The sequence below is a fragment of the Meriones unguiculatus genome, chromosome 5 (genome assembly GCF_030254825.1).
Source record: "Meriones unguiculatus strain TT.TT164.6M chromosome 5, Bangor_MerUng_6.1, whole genome shotgun sequence".
Classification (NCBI taxonomy): domain Eukaryota; kingdom Metazoa; phylum Chordata; class Mammalia; order Rodentia; family Muridae; genus Meriones; species Meriones unguiculatus.
In genome coordinates, this window is record NC_083353.1 from 47486066 (window position 1) to 47504908 (window position 18843).

General features: G+C 43.4%; 1 pseudogene; it reads right to left on the reverse strand.

The window, feature by feature from the left end:
• Positions 1–351: 351 nt before the first annotated feature.
• LOC132654137 (vomeronasal type-1 receptor 44-like) lies at positions 352–9470 on the reverse strand (annotated as a pseudogene).
• Between the last annotated feature and the right edge of the window lie 9373 nt (positions 9471–18843).

Below are 18843 nucleotides of genomic sequence, written 5' to 3' on the forward strand. Positions count from 1 at the left end.
TTGTAATTGCAGTTTTTGTTTAATTGGCTTAAACAGCATGGCTTGGTTTTACTTTGCAAAATTAATAAAATAAACACCAAGGTCTTTTGACCTCCCCCAAAGGGATGAGAAATTTTTTTAAGTTTTTTTGTTAGACTGTCCAAGGATTATTATTTTAAAATACCCGATAAATTTTAAAATGTTTTATAGAATTTAAGTCTGATGGTCCAGGACGAAACTCAGAGGTGTTTAAACTGTCTCATGTCAAAAAATATTAATATCGTCAGTCAGTTTTTAAAATATCTTCAGTTTAAGTCCGCAGATAAACATATACACATATACATTCCAGAAGGAGTAGGGTCCACATGACCTTCACTTCACACAGAATAACGTCCCAGCGACCCTCTCTCCTGGTCCTAAAAGGAGTAGAGCCATTACAGGGCCTTTCCCAGGGAACTGGGACGTCCCCCAGATTCCCTTGACCAGATTGGAAACTCTCCCACAACTTGCAAGCAAACTGAAACCAGAAACCAAAACAGACAGCTGGCAAACAAACAAACAAACAAACAAAAAACACAGAGACAAAGACAATAACAACTGCGGTACCTACTTTTTAAACATTTAAATATTTTCTTTAAAACTTGTTTTTGTAATATTAAAACAAAACATCCTCTTTAAGAGTGAATTTATAGAGCATAACATAACCATGATTTCAAAAGTCAGAACTAGATTTAAAACTCAGAATTTATCAGTGCACACAACTTAATCTTTAAAACTAGAAGTGGCTCCATCCCTCCGGCCACTGTCTGAGAGTCAACACTGACTGAAGCCCATGGGAGAAGAGATGAGAGGAAGAAGGTGTCAGGGTGAAGTGCAGCTCATCTCTGCAGCTGGTGGAGGCTGGTCTTCGGCTGATTCTGAGAGTGTGAGCCTTCCCATCCACCTAGTTCTCTGCAAGCCATCCAAGCCTAGCAACTGGTAGGGGAGAGGGAAGGAGATTTGTAGTGTCCCTGTTTTTCCTGCTCACTGAGCAACAGCCCTGTATTCTGTTCCTGACAGACTGGAGGCCTTTTTTCTTTGTTAGGGCTAGGGGGAGGTGGGCACAGGAGGCCAGTCTGAAGTATGAGAATTGGCAGCTTTATTTTTTCCCTTCTGACTCTGTTTTATACTCATTATCTAGAGCTTGTCTCCTAAATTATTTTCTGCTCTCAAATTACACAAATCTGTTTGAGCTCCTTTATGAACATTTGAAATAACCTTAGAAGTACTTTTTTCTGCCTGTTTGGCTGCTATAATGTTTTAAGTAACTCTTTAGCTTGTGAGATTCCTTTTTGTTTACCCTTACTCCTCCTGTCTTGAAGGACTCCTTGAGATCCTGTAAGAATAAGTCATGCTGACTCAATTTTTGTCCTATAATTCGTCATTCTGACTTACCTCAATGGATCAGACTCACAGATGGGCAGTCCTGTGGAGATCTCAATGCATTACCTTCAATCACTTCCCATGTGGAAGCACGAGATCTTATGTAGGGGTGTGGGCACACAAAGAAAGACATTCAATTTGATTCCCATGCCTCAACCCCATGTTGGGTGCCAAGTGTGTTCTGTCCAGCAGGAGTTCAATGTGTTCCTAAGGAGGGGCGAAAAGAATGGGTTGGGAAAGAGATAAAAGAGGGAGAGCAAGTCTATAATCTGATCCAACTCTCTTATATTTGAAAAATTTCACACAACTTTATAGGGAGAAGGCAGGAAGGGAAAATGTCTCAGCAAAATAGTTTACAAAACATAACTGGGTGATTAATGATGATGCAGAATACCACAAGAATGTTTACTAAAAGAGGTACTACAAGAATGTCAGCTAAGATATCTCAAATTGTCTAGCCTGACAAACAGATGTCTCATAAGTTCCAGAAACATAAATCTCTCACCCACAACCTTGTTGCAGCGGTCTGTGACTTTCTACTAGCTGGCATTGGCTCCCAGCACCCAAATTTTTACCAGAGAACTCCTCCACATGATAAACATGTTCAGCAAAGTGGCTGTATACTCGATGAACTCAAAACAATAGTAGCCCCTGCTTTACACAAACAATAAACGGGCTGACAAGGAAGGTAGGAAAACAACACTTCACAATAGCCATAAACAGTACAAACTATCTTGGTGTAACTCTAACCAAACTAGTGAAAGACCTGTGTGACAAGAACTTCAAGTCTCTGAATAAAGAAATTGAAGAATATATCAGAAGATGGAAAAGATCTCCCATGCTCATGGATCTGTGGATAAGAGCACCGTTTGAGTAAGCACAAGGTAAGAATTTGGATCTTCAACACCACATTTTGAAAAATACTGTTCTGGGAGCTGGGGAGAAGGCTCAGCAATTAAGAACACTTACTGCTCTTGCTGAGATACCAGGATGATTCCCTGGTATCTACATGCAGCAGTTTACAACTGCTGCCTCCAGCTCCTATTTTCACCTCTGTAGACAGCTGAACACAGGACTGAACACACACATGTAATTAAAAATAAAATAAAAATCTATACACAAACTAATCTGAAACACATATTTTAACCCTGGTATATAGCATGTTATTCTTGTGGAATACTTATTTTTTTAAACATTTTAGTTCATCAAAAGAAAAAGGAAAGTAACAGAAGACACACACACACACAGAGAGAGAGAGAACCTTGATCCTTACATGTATTTCCTTGTCAAGCTCCCATGCACTGTATTTCATCACCTGTAAAGGGAGGTGTTGTTGGCATACTTTTTTAGTCTATTTTATTTATTGGGGTTTCTTACATCTCTTTCTTCCCTCTCCACCCCAATCCCTTCTAACACCCTGACCTCAGGTAGGAGAGAAAGAAGGCTAGAGGAGAGAGGAGACATAGTTCCCTTTACCTACTTCCTACTGGTTAGGGTAACTGGGTGCCTTAGGGCAAGTCCAATCTTCATTTCAGGATATCTCCAACTTGTTGTCAAACTGCATCAACAGCAAACAGGAGAAGCAGGAGAAAGCAGCAACAGATTTCTTCTTCCTTGGAGCCTCATACACACACACAACTATTTCTCTCCTGTGCCTGGCATTTACTCTCTCTTCAGAGTCTTCAACATTAAAATATTTGTAACTGGCAAAGATCATGCTCCTCTCAGAGCCTGCATGAGGCAAATAGTCTGTTGCTTGGACAATGTAGAGCAGCCCAACATTCCACACCTGGGATTAAAACAAAACTCTGCTTACATAACATAACTGAGTTTCTTCTTTGCAGCCCACTTTCTCTGTCCTTCCAAAGACTTCAGCTTATCAGGGCAACAAGGTTAGAGGCCCCTGTTCTGCACAGAGCCAGGAAGCCATGACTGTAGACACCGTGTCATCCTTCAGTTGCCTGAATTGTGGATAGCCTGAGATCCATAGAACTCAAACTCATGACCAGTGATCAGCACAACAGGGATGTGAACTTGTGACCTGGAGGGAAATAAAGAGTGCAATGGAAAGAAGCAAACCTTTTGCAGACCTAGTGCATGCTGGGTGACTGTGGCACTGAGGGTGCACTACATCCAGGGAGGAGAAAAAGTTTCCTCCTCTACAACATGGACTCAGCCTTCCCATTTCCTAATGCTGAGAAAATGTGTGCAGAGCATGGTTTATGTCAGGGCTGAGCAGCACCTGTCCACCCTGTGCTTATGAATCCATGGGCTTGATTTCGCCACCATCACACAGCACAGCTTTACCATGGGATCATCAGTCTTGCCCCATGCTGTGAGGCACTGCAAAATGCACAGGGTGGCTCAGGAGGGGAACTGCTCCTGTCTCTTGCAATTGGTGTAGAATGAGGTGGAATTTAACAGTGTGGCCTGTGTGTTGCACAGCTCTTCCTGGAAAGCCAGAGGTATACTAGAGAGATGGCTGGTGTCTCAGGAAAGGATACTATATCCAAGCAGATGCTAGCTTTGAATCCAGAAATGCCATGAAGTAAATGAACTGCAAAAAATATTATGGGCAAAATCATGTCCAATGTTTGAACTAAGGAATGGCAGATATTTCTAGAAAATGAGCTGGAATTATCCCTCTTGGATTTGTTTGTTTGTTTGTTTGTTCTGTAATTGAAATTATTTTAGCCTTGCCAGGGCTCAAATCTGCAGCCTCGATGTTTATATACACCTTCAGAAACAGAAATAGATCAGCATTCTTTTAAAATGAAGAGAAAAAGCTGGGAGAGCTTGGTCATAGACATAGCAGCTGTCCTTGCTGGGAAACTCAGGAGGGCTGCAGAAGTACCTGCCTTTCTGCCCCTTTCCATGATGCAGTCACAGCTGAGACTGACTTTCTTCCTAACTGGCTTTATCCTCGTGATACCATACCCTATAAGCTACAAGAGCAAAAGAGGAAGGTTCGAGCTGATTTGACTGTAAAAAGATGCCAGGGCTTTTTGTGGAAAAATATATGAAAACCAAGCACAGAGCAAAGGACAGGAACAAAGGCTCCTCTGAAGGAAGAGAGACCATGAACTCCCATTAGCAGAGAAATTGATGGGGATATTTATTTCAATTAACAGAACACAAAGAGCTCTGGAACTTATCAGGTCCTGGTGCCTCAAGGTCCAGGGAGGACATCACATTCACTGTTCAATGGTTGGTGGCCTGCAGCCTCATCTCCATGGACCCTCTGCTGACATGACTTAACTTATAAAGTGTGGGGCAGGACAAACAGCACAGTTTGTAATTTCTGAAGCCAAATTAGGAGACAAAGATGCAGTGAGAAAATTCTGGTAGATACTTTGTAGCAATGTGAAGGTATCCTCTAGGAGATGAAATTGGGGGTGGGTCTCTCTTCTGAAGATCCTGAAATTATTTTGATTTCTCAAACTACAGAAGTCCCTTATAACACTTGCATTTGCCATATGTCAACCACAGATGCAAACACTATTTATGATTAAAAATTGAAATGAAAACATCAGTTCTCTCATGGTACATTTGTAAAAGCACCTCGGTAACATGAATGCCAACACAGCTGGTCAACAGGAGTCATCAAATTCAAAAAAAGAAATTAAGGTGTAAAGTTGATGCTATGTAACCTGGAGGTTCTAAGTCAAAGAAACAAGTTTTCTAAGATGAAATCCCCTCATTTTTCAGAACACAGTCCCCTGTGCTGAGGGGATGCCAGGGCTCAGGTCTCCTCTGCAGATGCTGAAACCCCCTGTATCATTCACGCTCCTCCTCCCACAGTCTGCCTGGGACCCGACCACCTTCTGACTCTGAACTTGGGTGCAGAGCTCTTACCCAGATGGACGTGACAGGGCAAGACTCTATACCGGTAGAGACCTGCACACTCTTGGTGCCTTTAATGCATCTCTGCAGTCTGTAATTTTAATGCCTGTCTACAACAAGAGGCCCCTGGGCAACCACACACATGGCATCTCTGGTGAAAATCTTTGCCTCCCTCTTGGTTTTATTGTGTTGCATTCTAGGTAACTGCACACCAGGGGGGGGGGGCGAGGAGAGCTGGGCTCAAACTTTTCTCATAAATTCCCATCACTCATCTGCCAGAAGAATGAAAGGGTCACATCACACAAGCAACCCAACTTTGCTTATTCTTAATGTCAGCTTTAATTGGTCTCTACCTGTTTCATCATTTTTCAAATCTCTCGGCATGAAGATGAGGGGCTGTGGGTGTGTTCCCACAAGGTGCCTGTGGCTGAGGGTACTCTGTCCAGTGCTGTGGGTGAGAAATGTCCATATCTTTCCCCCAAGCTCAAAATGATTGCCACTCCCTCAGACAGTCAGTGAGGGTGGTGTTCTGATGTGCAGTTACACATTTCATTGGAGCATTTATGCTCTTAACCCAGAATCAAGAAGTAAGATTAATCCTTTCCTGTGTATATTTTCCTTCTGTTTATTTTGGGATTTTTTTTCTGAGTCAGGGTTTCTCTGCATAGCCCTGGCTGGCCTGGAACCTGATCTGTAGACTAGGCTGGCCTTGAACTCAGAGATTCCCCTGCCTCTGCCATCTGAGTGCTAGGATTAAATGCATACACCTCCACCACTCATCTTATTTTGGATTTAAAAAAAATATGTTATTCTTATACTTATTTTTTGCTTTGTGACTGTTGTGTGCTAGTCTGGACTCACTCCTGTAGCTCAGGTGGACCTTGAACTCACTATCCTGTTTCGACTTCAGGGTTACAGACTTGAGCCACCAGGCAAACCTCTGCTCGTGGGTTTATACAACTTACAGTTGTGTGGTTTCTTTCTCCTCCTCCAAGTCATTGATGTGTGAAATATTCTCTCATTTCACTTGTTAAATTCCCTTCCTTTTTGTTAATGTTCTGAAGAGTTTAAGTTAGCCTGGGTGACTCCATTTTGAAATAAGGATCCATCATGACTGGGAGCTGATCTTAGGTACCAAGAAATGTCACATAATATGCACCCGGCAGAAACAAGGTTATCTCTCTAAGCAATGGCAACCAGGAAATATCACAGAATAAATGTTTAGTAAAAAAATAAAGACAAATTCCCTGGCATTTGTGATTATGTAAACGATCACCTCTCCTCTGTGGCTTTTACCCAATTCTGTAAAGTCAAGGCATGAATCCTCCTGCTTTCTATCATGGAAACATGAACCCCCTGTTTGCTGTCATGGAAACCCCCTTCTTACAGTCTTTTCCATTAAAAACTCACTCAGGGCTTAGGGTCCCACTTCTCTACTGCTGTGTCAGTGAGACTTGGGTCCCAGTCCAGACTTGAGTTGGATTGCTCTCGTCATAAAGCTCTCATGCTCTTGCATCAAGTTGTCTCTTGGAGGTATCTGAGGATCCTGTGATCCTTGCATTACAGTACAGCCTGTTTGAGGTTCTAGGCCTTACTCAAAGTGTAGACAGAACATGGAATAGATCTTCTTTGATATTTCTCTTTACAACAACCAGGTTCCAGTTATTTTTTTTAGATTTTATGTAAGTGTCAACACTGAAATTACTGAATTCCAGGTCAGGTGGGGTTCATGTTTGTGACATTCCCTTGCTTTGAGTGACAGATAACAGTTTTCCTGTGTGAAGTACGCCTCTAAGTGTGTGTTCTTCTCTGTAATGTATGCCCCTGGGTGTGTTCAGCTGTGTAAATTTTTCGTTGTATGTACCGTTGTGTGAAGTGTTTCTTTCTGATTGTGTTCAGCAGTGTTCATTGTGCCTCTGAGAGTGTTCAGCAGTGTGAATTATGCCACTGATTGTGTTTGGTTGTGTGAAGTCTTCCTGTGAGTGTGCTCAGCTGTGTGACATGTGTGACTGAGTCCGTGTTCCATCACATGAAGTGTGCTCTGAGGAGGTATCTGATTAGTCTCCAATAAGCAGGCATGCTGCAAGCCCTCAGTTCCCTGGAGTAGATCAATAGCACAGCTGAGTAACTATCTGTGACTAGTTTACTATTTACATTTGGCTATGATATTTTGAGCACAGATAAAGCACTTTGTTTATGGTCTCTATTCCTTTGACAACCCTAAGCTTCGTCTTTCATAAGTAACTCATCAAGTTTGTGGAGTGTGTCTGACTGGAATGGCAGACATTCGTGATGGTCTTCATGTTCTCACTAGCATTTCTTGGCACAGGGAGGCCATGACCTGATTCCACATCCTGACACCCCTAGATTAGACAGTGGCTGCTCCTACCTTTGACTTTTTTAAATTTGGCCATAGGAGCACGATTATGCAAATGACATTATGGTTCTCTGCATATCATTTTAGCTCTGTGTATTTGTGTGTGTGTTCTGCATCCTGTGATAATTTATTCTCAAAACAATGTTTCCTTGTGTATTTTTCCAAATATAAACAATTGAGGCATTCATTTATTGAAAATGCCATAGTTGCCACATATTTAAAGTAATGGTTGTGCCAGAGAGTTGGCTCAGCACATAAGTAAACTGTTTTCTAGAAGACTCAAGTTCAATTACCAACACTCACACTTGGCTGGCCCACAACTGCCTATAAGTCTAGCTCTAACAGTAATTGACACATCTGGGCTCCAAGAGCATCTGCACTCAAGTGCACACACACACACACACACACACACACACACACACACACACACACAGTTAAAACTTAAATCATTGTTCAAAAAATTAAAAATAAACTATGCATGGTGACACACACCTTTGTTCCCAGCACTCAGGGAGGCAGAGGCAGGTGGATCTCTGTGAGTTTGAGGTCAGCCTGATCTACAAAGAAAGCCCAGAAGAGCCAGGGCCACACAGAGAAACTGTGCTTCAAATTCCTAAATAAATAAATAAATAAATAAATAATAAAAAGTAATGTGCTAATGAAGGTCAGATGAAAGACATCTCACAGATCTTTGTGGAAAACCAATTGAGAAAGATAAACCTCATGTGATATCTGAGTGGAAATGCAGTTTAATCTTCTTTTACATACTTGCCATCCACAAACAGAGTAAACAGATGTAATGGGAAAAGGATGTTTTCACATATCAGTTTAAACCTTGGAATGTTCCTACTATGTCATGATCATAGCTCTGATGACAACATATTGGACTGTATTAAGGGATCATACCCATTCCTGAATAATCACGTATTTACTTTCCTGTCCCACACTGACCTCAAAAATTTAATTATATGCTTTTCAGTGCAAATAAACACAAGGGGACTGACTGTGGCATAGCTATGGGACACAAGAATATGAATAAAGTAGAATAGTAAGCCATCTTTGAACTTCATTCTTGATTGCAAGATAACAGTCTCCAAAATGCAGAGAAACACAAAGAAGCTCATGAGCAGCAGGATGGTCCGGGTGGCCCTTTGCTCTAGAGATGCTTTTGGAGACAGGCTGGTGCTGTGAAGATGCCAGGCCTGCTTCATGTGTCTGTACAAGAGAGCCACCATGTACCCACTGGAGAGGACCATGAGACTGATAAGAAAGGCTTCCCTGAAGAAAAACAATGTGGAAAATGTGCTTTGTCTGGAGTAACTCAGGGGTAGAAGTGAGCAAGACTGATAACATACATAAAATTATCTGAGGTCGAATTGGAGACGGCGCTATTTGATACCAAGAGGTAACTGCTAAAAGACATGTAGAGAACACAAAGAAAAAGGGCACAGGAGATGTGATGGAGAGATTTATGTTTAAACTTGTGTAAACAGCAGCTTCTAGGGCTGAGGATGATGGTCCAGAGGACATTCAGCAGACAGGCAGCACAAAGGGAGAGGCCCCTCGAGAACCTGTGCACATAGATAAGGGATTGGCATGTGGTGGGGTCCCACCTCCCCTGAGACATAAACATGTCTGCAGCTATGAGTCCCATAGTTAGCAGCATCAGTAGTTGGGTCAGGGTCAAGAAACCAATGGCGAGATCAATGGGTTTAGGCCTGTGCGCACCAATGAGCATGCAGAGATGGAAGACGAAAAGGATGCTGTTGGCTGAGATCCCAACACTCATTTCAGAGAACAAGGTGATTTTAATGTTTGTGTTAGTGTGGAGTATGCTGGCCTTATTCATTGTGTGTGTATTTGCAAGTATCAAAAGTCTGAGGAGAAAAGAGAAAACTCTTCATTACAATTACTGCTAATGAAGCATTACCCACCAACACTGAGCTGGCAACAAGATGTCAATTCATCCCAATTATAACTTGTCTAATTGGAACTCAGCACCAGCTCACAACTCCTTGAGACGATCCCCATAGTCCTCACTGTCCCCACTGTCCTGATGCTTCTCAAACAAAACTGAACTCTGCAGACCATAGTGGGGCTGTCTCAGAATACAAACTTTCTGGTACATTAAACATTTTCAGAAGTTATAAAAAAATTTCCTCTCCTGGTCCACATGTTTGGTTTATTAAGGGGTAATAGCTGCATCTCACTTGATTGTCAGACACACATGCACAGGATCGTTTATCTCAGTGCCCTCTTCCCTGCTGGTCAAGTATTCATTCACCTTCTTTTTCATTCATTCATTATTCATTCATTTTCTTTGTCTCTTTCTCTTCTTCTCTCTCCCCTTTGTCCCCCTTACCTCTGCGTCCTCCTCCTCCTATTCTCTCTCTCTTTCTCTCTCTGTCTCTTTGTCTCTCTGACTCTCTCTCTCTTTTCAGTTTTTCTCAGGGTTTCTCTATGTAGTCCTGGTTGTCCTGGAACTCACTTTGTAAACAAAGCTGGCCTAGTACGCGGAGATCCTCCTGCCTTTGCCTCCTGAATGCTGGGATTCAAAGCATGCACCACCACTGCCCAGCCAAATGTTCTTAATAAATCTCCAGAACAAATAATTACCAGTTTGGACCCTGAATTGAATCCTACTGACTATCTGCCATTCATCGACGTGTGACCATAAGCACTCAGAAGATGAGCTCCAGTCAGCAACTCTGGAGCATATGCACAGTCATGGAGACCCTAGGTGTGAAGATGCTACATACACACCAAGAATGGAACTGTTTCTAGCACAGAGTGATCTCTGTACAGGTCACCTGCTGGTTTTCTCATGCAGTGGCCTGGGAGACAGAATGCAGCTCTGTGAATGACTGATCAGCTCCTTCCCTGCATGAAACAGAAAAGAAAAAAATTACCTGAAAATCTAGAATGATGGAGACAAGTTCACTTTCCAGAGAGTTTGAAATCTTGGTCTTTCTCTGAACTCTGGTAAGTGACTCTGCCTCCAACCTATGAATTTAATCTCCAGCCATGAGATCCAGTATGGTCTGAGTTCAGGGTGAGCATACTCCTTTTTTTCCCCTCTTTTGACAGGTAAAATCAGGGTAGTAAACAAAACTACAATTACAATAGACTTAGGGCCATCTCATTCTAAGGTCATAAGTAAATGAAAAGTGTTCACCCAGTCTTGAGGGATGGGCTCCACAAGAGTCTTAAGTCTCCATTGCCTTCAAGGTGTAGGGGACTTGGCCAGACTTCAGGGATGTAGGAAATTCAGTGGGCATTTTATGTAGAGCTCATCATTTCCTTTAATGACGATTAAATACACACAAAGTATATAATATTGTAAAAAGTTTCCCAAATAAACATTAATGAATTATCAACTGAAAATCAAGGGTGTGAGATGAAATAACTTTATAGCTTTTCAGAACATATTGCACTGTAATACAGTATACTGACAAGAAGCAAAAATGTTTTCAATGATCTAAGTATTTGTTCTTATATCCACAGATGAGTGTAACCCCCACTTCTCAAAAACAAAACTTCTCTTTGCAGCAGAATGAGATCAGTACAGAAAACCACAGCTGATCAAGATGTAGAGTTGTGGATCCTAGTCTTGGTGGACCCATCTACCAAAGAACTCCTGTAAGCAAGGCTCAGAGAACATTGCTTCTGAAGATGGCATGGAGAGATTGAAAGCAGGGGTTAGGGAATTCACTGTGAGATTGTGTCTCTCAGTAGAGTTAAGGAGCTACAGCAATAACCTTACCCACATGAGTGCCTAAACACGAGCTAAACATGGACAACAACACTTAGACATGCCAAGTTACAGGAAAACCACTGCTCAGCCCTTCTCAAAGAACTACAGGAAACTAAGGAATGCCAAGAGCAGGAGCAACAGTCTTCTCCAGGGAAGAGCACACCAACTGGTAGTCCAAAATGAAATTATCAGCCCTGAAAACATGCAAACACGTCACATTATACAGACTGAGCAGGTCACAGTTATGCATCTGAGACTACATATGTATATAATAACAATTAAAGAAAAGAGGCCGTGAACATGAAGGACAGCACAGGGAAGATTTTTGGATGTGTTTTGAGAGAGGAATGGGAAAGGACATATTATATATTTACATAATAAGCTTAAAAATCAATGAAATACTTATAAAATGAGGGAATAAGGAAAATGTTAAAATTCATAATTGCTTGATAAGAATGAATAATTCAGAGCTGAAATGGATACTTGATAAAAACAATAATTTGAGTTTCCTCACATAAAAATTCTATAACAGCAACACAAAAAGCTAGTTCTTCAAAAGATTGGTGGCCACCAGGCACAGAGAGTCATGATTAAGCTCTTCAGATTTTTCTTTCTGTGAATCTGTGGAGTTCCTCATAATGCCCTTGCTCCTCCCTGACCTCAGTCTCAATGAAGAGAAGTCAGCGGTGATGACAAGGAAGGAACAGGAAAGAAAAGGAAGAGGAGGAGGAAATTCAGTTCCATCAAGAGGTGACATAAAATAACAGTTTAAGGCACACAGCCAATATGGTTGTGTCTGTGCCATGATAACCCCAGAAAAATAAACAGTAATCAAGCCTTCAGGACAAAGAGTAGCTGTGCACACTGGTGCTCAACCTGAACGTCAGCTTGTGACCTGTGTGCACCCATAATGGTAGCCATGGGTTTAATACACACATTTCGTGGAGGAGAAAGTACACATTGGTAAGATTTCAAAAGTTTAAAAAACTTGAAATGTATGCATTCACTAACAGCTACTAACAAAATAATCCTAATATATGTTTATCTCTTACCATTTTTATGAAAGGAAAGGTTTTTATGTTCCAATGAATACAAAAACACATAAATACATACACACACAAACATGAGAGAATGAGAGGAGAAGAGAGAGGGGAAGACGGAGGAGGAGAGGGAGAAGGAAAGGGTGAGGAATTGAGTCTTACAAAGATATCACATTGTCAACCCAGGGAGAGGGTTGTCAACCTCTGTAGAGTTCGGTGCAGGCTGTGCTATTTTTAGGGTGACTTCAGTAACTACAGCCCTGAAAAACATAAATCACTTAGGGAAGCCAGGCCTTCTCAGGAGCCAGGAATCTTCAGCCATATTCATGGCATCATGGCTTCAGGAGATCATTGCTTTGAAGGCACTGCAGAACCATGTTAGTGTGGAGGAGAAAGTTCACAGTTGCTTCCTCTCTGCAGAAAAAGCTGAGTAGAATGACACAATGTCATGGAACTGTGAGCACCAGCTTGTCTGGAGTGAGACAAACAGCCTTGAGCCACCTGCCAGCTCCTGTCTTTGCAGCCCCCTCAACTGTGCCTATGTGAAGGTCTGTAGGAAATTCTGGGCTAATGCATCATTTGTATACAAAACATTATGGTGACTAAAAGCCCTTCGTAGAAAAATTGCTGTCTTCCCAGATGGTAGTCCTCACATGAATGCCTACTAGCCCATCACAGGAGATCAGAGAACATGACAGCCACTTCCTGCCATCAGAAAAGTTATGTAAGAGAAAGCCTTTTGCTCAACAGCTCAGGCTTCAACAGCCGCCTGTGTCCTTGAGATTCAATTGCACTGTGCCCTAAAATTACCTTTTTTAGCATGGTCTATCACATTTCCTGCAGAAAGAATTGGTGTTCTGTACACAGAGAAAGGACCCGGATTGGTGAAATAAGTTCCCTGTGAAGAGGCCACATTGGGGACAAGAAAGGAAAGGCTTAGAGGGTAGAACAGGAGAACATAATACACCTGGAGCAAGAAATATCCACAAGAATCCTGAACATTCCCTGTTAAAGCAGCTGTGAGGGCTTCAGCTTCTCAGGGCAACAAGGTTAGAGACCCTGTTCTGCATGGAGTCAGGAAGCCACAACTGTAAACACTGTGTCATCCCTCAGTTACCTGAATCATGGACAGCCTGAGATCCATGACATCATCAAACAGGCCTCAGACAGGTGACCAGTGTTCAGCACAGCAGTGGCCTGAGCTTGTGACCTGGAGTGAAATAGAAAGTGGAAAGGAGAAAGGAAGCCCTTCTGCAGAGGTCACTGCATGCTGAGTGCTTGTGGCCCTGTGGGTGCACTGTAGCCAGGGAGGAGAAAGGAAGGGAATGATGTCTGTGTCCCCCTCTACAATTTGGGTACGGCCTGCCCATTCCCGGAAGCTGAGAGGCTGGGTAAAGAGCATGTCTATGTCTGGGCTGAGCAGAACCTGTCCACCCTCATGTTTTTGAAGCTGTGTGTTCGTGTTTGTCGCCATCACATGGCTCACCTGTACAGTGTCACATCACTCTCCTCCCCTGCTCTGCCTCCCCATGCAGTGAACAGAGGGGTTTGGAAGGTGGGACTAGCTCTGCTTCATCAAAGTGGGCTGTGTTTATAACGGAGTTACACTGGGCAGTATCCTCCAACAATTCTACTTGGAAAGCTCAGAAAACAGTGGGGAAAAGCCACCAGGGACCTAGAAAAGGAAAACTGTCACTAAGCAGGTATCAGAGCTGTGTCCAGAGAGGCCATGAAACAAAGGAGCTGTGGGGGTATGATGGGGAAAACATGAAAAACAGTTGGGCTAAGGAATGGCTGAAACCCTTTTTATTGTCCTCAGAGCTCACCCTTCCAGCTAGACTGGTGCAGTACAGCAAAATGAAGGAATGAAGTCCCAGAGAAGCCTCCTCACCGACCTAAAAGTTTTGTCACAGATGCCTGCTGTTACTACAGGGATCCAATTGTCCTACAGGAGAAACTTTTCCTGACAGAACCTGTGATCTGATGGACTCTGTGATGGAACAAGGGATAACATCCTTCTTGCCCAGCAACTTTGATGCTCGTGATCGTCACACGTGATCGTCACGCCAGCAAGAATGCACGCGGACACAAGAGTCCTTCTGCAACAGGCTTTTTATTACAGTCAAGCGATGAAAGGAGGAGGAAAGCCTCGGGACCAACCCCACGACGCTCGGGGCGGCAGCGCGCCACCTCACAGGCCCGACTACCTCACGGCCGCAAGCAACGCTCACATTGGACAACAGGCCGCAGCCGGGGCGGGCAACCCCTGGGCCGGGAGAGAGGGAGGAGAGCGCCAGGGCCCCGAAGTGGTGCTGTTTATATAAGCCCTGGTCGCACCTAAGTGACGTGTCATACCCTGATTGGCTGCTCACTCTTTACCCCTGGGCAGTGGCTTGGCGTGCTTACGCAACCTGCACATGCGTTCTGGAGGTTCTTTACAGTTTTGAGGGCAGATGTCAGTGCCAGTAGATGGCATCTGAGTCTCAGCTCTCCACATCTCCCCCTTTTGTTTTAATAAATGAAAACTGCCTTAAAGCCTTATAAGCGCGGCACAAGAGAGCCCTAAGCTCGATCAAGCGAACTCCTTCTTTGGGGAGTAAGCAATCAAGAGCTTTAGATTACTCCCTTTCCCGACCAGGTGCAATGGAGACAAGTCCTCTGGGTGCAGGGGCTAAGGGAGAAGATTAAAAATGGAGGTGACACCCATTCCCGTGCAATGGAATAAAATTCCAGGGAGTGCAAGGGCTGTCATCCTCCTATCTAGGTACCATAGCCACTTAGGCAAAGGCAAGATTGTGACTTGGATCACTCATCGACTCAGTGCAATGGGTAAAACCCCTGAGGTGCATCGACTGAGTGTCACAGTCTGTTTTAATTTTTTAACATGGATAATCAAATTTTGGGAGATGATCTTTGTTCCAAGGCCACAAGTATCACAACCTTGTCACGTTTGTGTTGCGTATTGAGTTTGCAGAACAACCAGAGTAAAAACACTAAGCCACAACATAGTGCTGCACCAAACATTCCAACCCCCACCCAATCTTAGAGTAAGAAAAGGTGGAAGAAACCCAGGATAATAAGCCATCCGTGAGCAATGATTCCACTCGAGTAGAATTAGTGGTCACCATGGCCGCCCTTAATTCTTCAAGTAGTAGCAGGTGTATTTGTTGAAAGATCATCTTCAGCTGTCAGGAGCTTTCGCGTGAGTTGCTCCAGTACCCAGAATGGATTGTTTTCTTCCTGTGGGAAAACACAGACAGCTCCCCTGGATCTTATTAAGATAGGATCCAGGCCTTTCCATTGACCAGTCAAGACATCCTTCCATTTGTTCATTTCCTTAGGCCTATCAGGCCCTAAGCAGTGACGATCAGCCGCCGAATGGCCCTGACTGTCCAAATTTTAAAAATTGAGAGGAAAGAGTGCCAAGGAAACAGTCACTTGTGGCACTGAGGGCAGAGCCTCCTCGACTCCCCCTTTTTGTTTTATTAAGTAGGATTTTAGAGTGCTATGAGCACGTTCAATAATACCCTGCCCTTGAGGGTTATATGGCAGACCCGTTAGGTGAGTCACTTCCATTTGATGACAAAACTGTCCAAATTTTTGAGAAGTATAGGCTGGCCCATTGTCAGTTTTTAGAATTTTGGGCTTTCCCCAGGCACTCCATGCCTCCAGGCAATGTTGAATAACATGGGCTGCCTTTTCTCCAGTCAGGGGAGAAGCAAACATAACTCCAGAGCAAGTATCAATGGAAACATGCAAATATTGAATTTTACCAAAAAATGAAATGTGGGTAACATCCATCTGCCACACTTGTAGTGGACGGATTCCTCTGGGATTAATCCCAACATGAGGCATAGGTAAGAACTGACAACAATTTTGACATTGGGTAACAATATCTCTAGCTTCTTTTCTAGTTATGTAAAATCGATGATGCAATGTCTCAGCTGTAACATGAAACTTTTTATGAAACTCCTTAGCCAATTCTAAATTTGAAAGGAGGGCAAATGCAATCATCTTTGTGGCTCGATCTGCCAGGTCATTTTCATGGGACGTGGGCCCCGGTAGACCGGAATGAGCCCTAATATGTGTAATAAAAACAGGGAATTTTTTGGTAATTAAGGCAAACTGAATCCTTTGAAAAAAATTTGCAAGCTTGCTAGATGCTTTAATCAATCCAGCAGCCTCTAAGATTTTGGTTGCATTTACCACATAACTAGAATCAGAAAAAATATTTAAAGGACCTGGAAATTTTTTCAAAACTTTTAGCACTACTAAACATTCCACAATTTGAGGCGAAGTCTCATGATATTGCTTAGAAACAACTTTATTATTAACCACATAAGTTTCCACTCCTGTTTTTGACCCATCTGTATAAACCACCAGTCCATCCCAAAGTGGTTCCTGGGACGAGAAAGGAACCTACTTCTGAAATTTGGACCTTTTTAGTGGCAATATGCAATCCCCATTGCTGCAGGGTTTTTTGCAACAAAGGATACGGCATTAAAATTGAACAGTACCTGAACAAAATGGTGGCAAACTCATAGCTCCACCCTCTTTATCTCCGGCCCAGTATGGCGGCTGGCCACGTGCAACTGAACTCAGCTGGAAACCCTAAACAAACATGGCAGCCAAACTACAGCTTACATGCTTTTTATTGTTGAACCATCATGGCGGCAGGCCATGTGCTAGCATTAGCAGGCGGTGACTGACAACACCAAGTACAGCCACTAGGTGTTGCTGATACAGTAAACACTGTGGAGCATCTATAATCCCCCACAACCAAAAGTTTTTAGTGATTAAACAAGCTTTATAATTAACTGCTTAACGGAACAATTTTAAACTGTAAGAATTATTTTAGCCATACCAAACCTATCAGCTAGAATTTTTTCCTTAAAAGAGCATAAAAAACATTTTCTAATGAACAATCACCAGCCCTTTAAATGAATTATAACATATTTAAAATACAGTTGTTTTTTTTTTTAGAATTATATTAACTGTAAAAGCAAGTTACATTACTATAAAGAGGAGTTTTGAAACTGCCTAACTTTTTAAAATAACCTCCCTGTAGCAGGTAACAAACATACTCTAAGGAACTTGGTGAAACTTCCCCCCCCCCCTTTTTTTGTCTCAAGGTAAAGAGCAGGGCATAAACATGTTTTTTATAAACAAAACAGCTTATCAAACAAACAGCTCTCCACAAGATACATTTTAAAAACTGTAATTTTTTAGTTAGCACAAACAATACGGCAGGGTTTTATTTAGTAAATTGATAAGATACCCAAGAGCATAAACCCAGTGAAAAAATTATGAGGGCATTTAAATAGAAGCGGCTTGGGAAAGGGGCTGGGTTATTGTGGGGGAGAGGGAGGCACACGGGAGGCAGGGCCTCTTTGCCCGAATTAAAGATGGCACCGGCCACGTGGGGCAGGGCGTCCTTGCCCGAACTAAAGATGGCGCTGGCCACATGGAAACCGCTGATATACCCAAGGTCCCGCCCATTTTTCCCAAAGCCAAGATGGCTGTGCCCAGTTACCAGCCACGTGGAAGCCTCTGATGAAAGCCAAGATGGCTGCGCCCAGGCATTTAGCGGGAATTTTAATCTTATTGGATAAAGAGCCTTTTTTATTGGTTTTTTTCTTCTCCTTTTACCTTTCTCTCCCAGGGCGTTTTTTCCCTTATCTCTCACTTCTGTGGCTTTAACATCCACAGAAGGGCCTTTCTTCTTAGAGACGTCTCTATTTCTATCCATTGGGGCCCCAATCTTTTGTCACGTCCTGTTTCTGACATGCGGTCTCGCATCTCCCTTAACACTCCCTTAGTGTCTACTCTTACCCTTTCGTTAATCTCTTTCCTTCTGAGGCCGCCCTCAAGTTTGCACAAAACCAAAAGAAAGAGGGCTATGGCAGCGATCACAACAGGGAAGGCGATAAGGGCTTCTGCTAGCTGAAATGAAAAATGAGATGAATCAAGATTGAACATGCCTCTCAGGACAAACCTCGATGTTGCAGTTCTGAATCCTCCCCGCAAACGAGGGCTCTCCTTGGCAGCACCGGCAGTGGGAGCCTCCCTGCTTCCCGGGTGGTTTGGTCCCCAGTTTCAGCACCAGATGTTGAAAGCCGCGTGATGGTCTCGCCAGGAAGAATGCACGCGGACACAAGAATCCTTCTGCAACAGGCTTTTTATTACAGTCAAGCCTTGAAAGGAGGAGGAGAGCCGCGGGACCAGCCCCACGATGCTCGGGGCGGCAGCGCGCCACAGCACAGGCCCGGCTACCGCGGCCGTGGGCAGCGCTCGCATTGGCCTACTGCGCCGCGGCATCCAGCGGGCCGCGGTGGGGGCGGGCAACCCCCCGGCGGGGAGAGAGGGAGGAGAGTGCCAGGGCCCCAAAGTGGTGCTGTTTATATAAGCCCTGGTCGCACCTAAGTGGC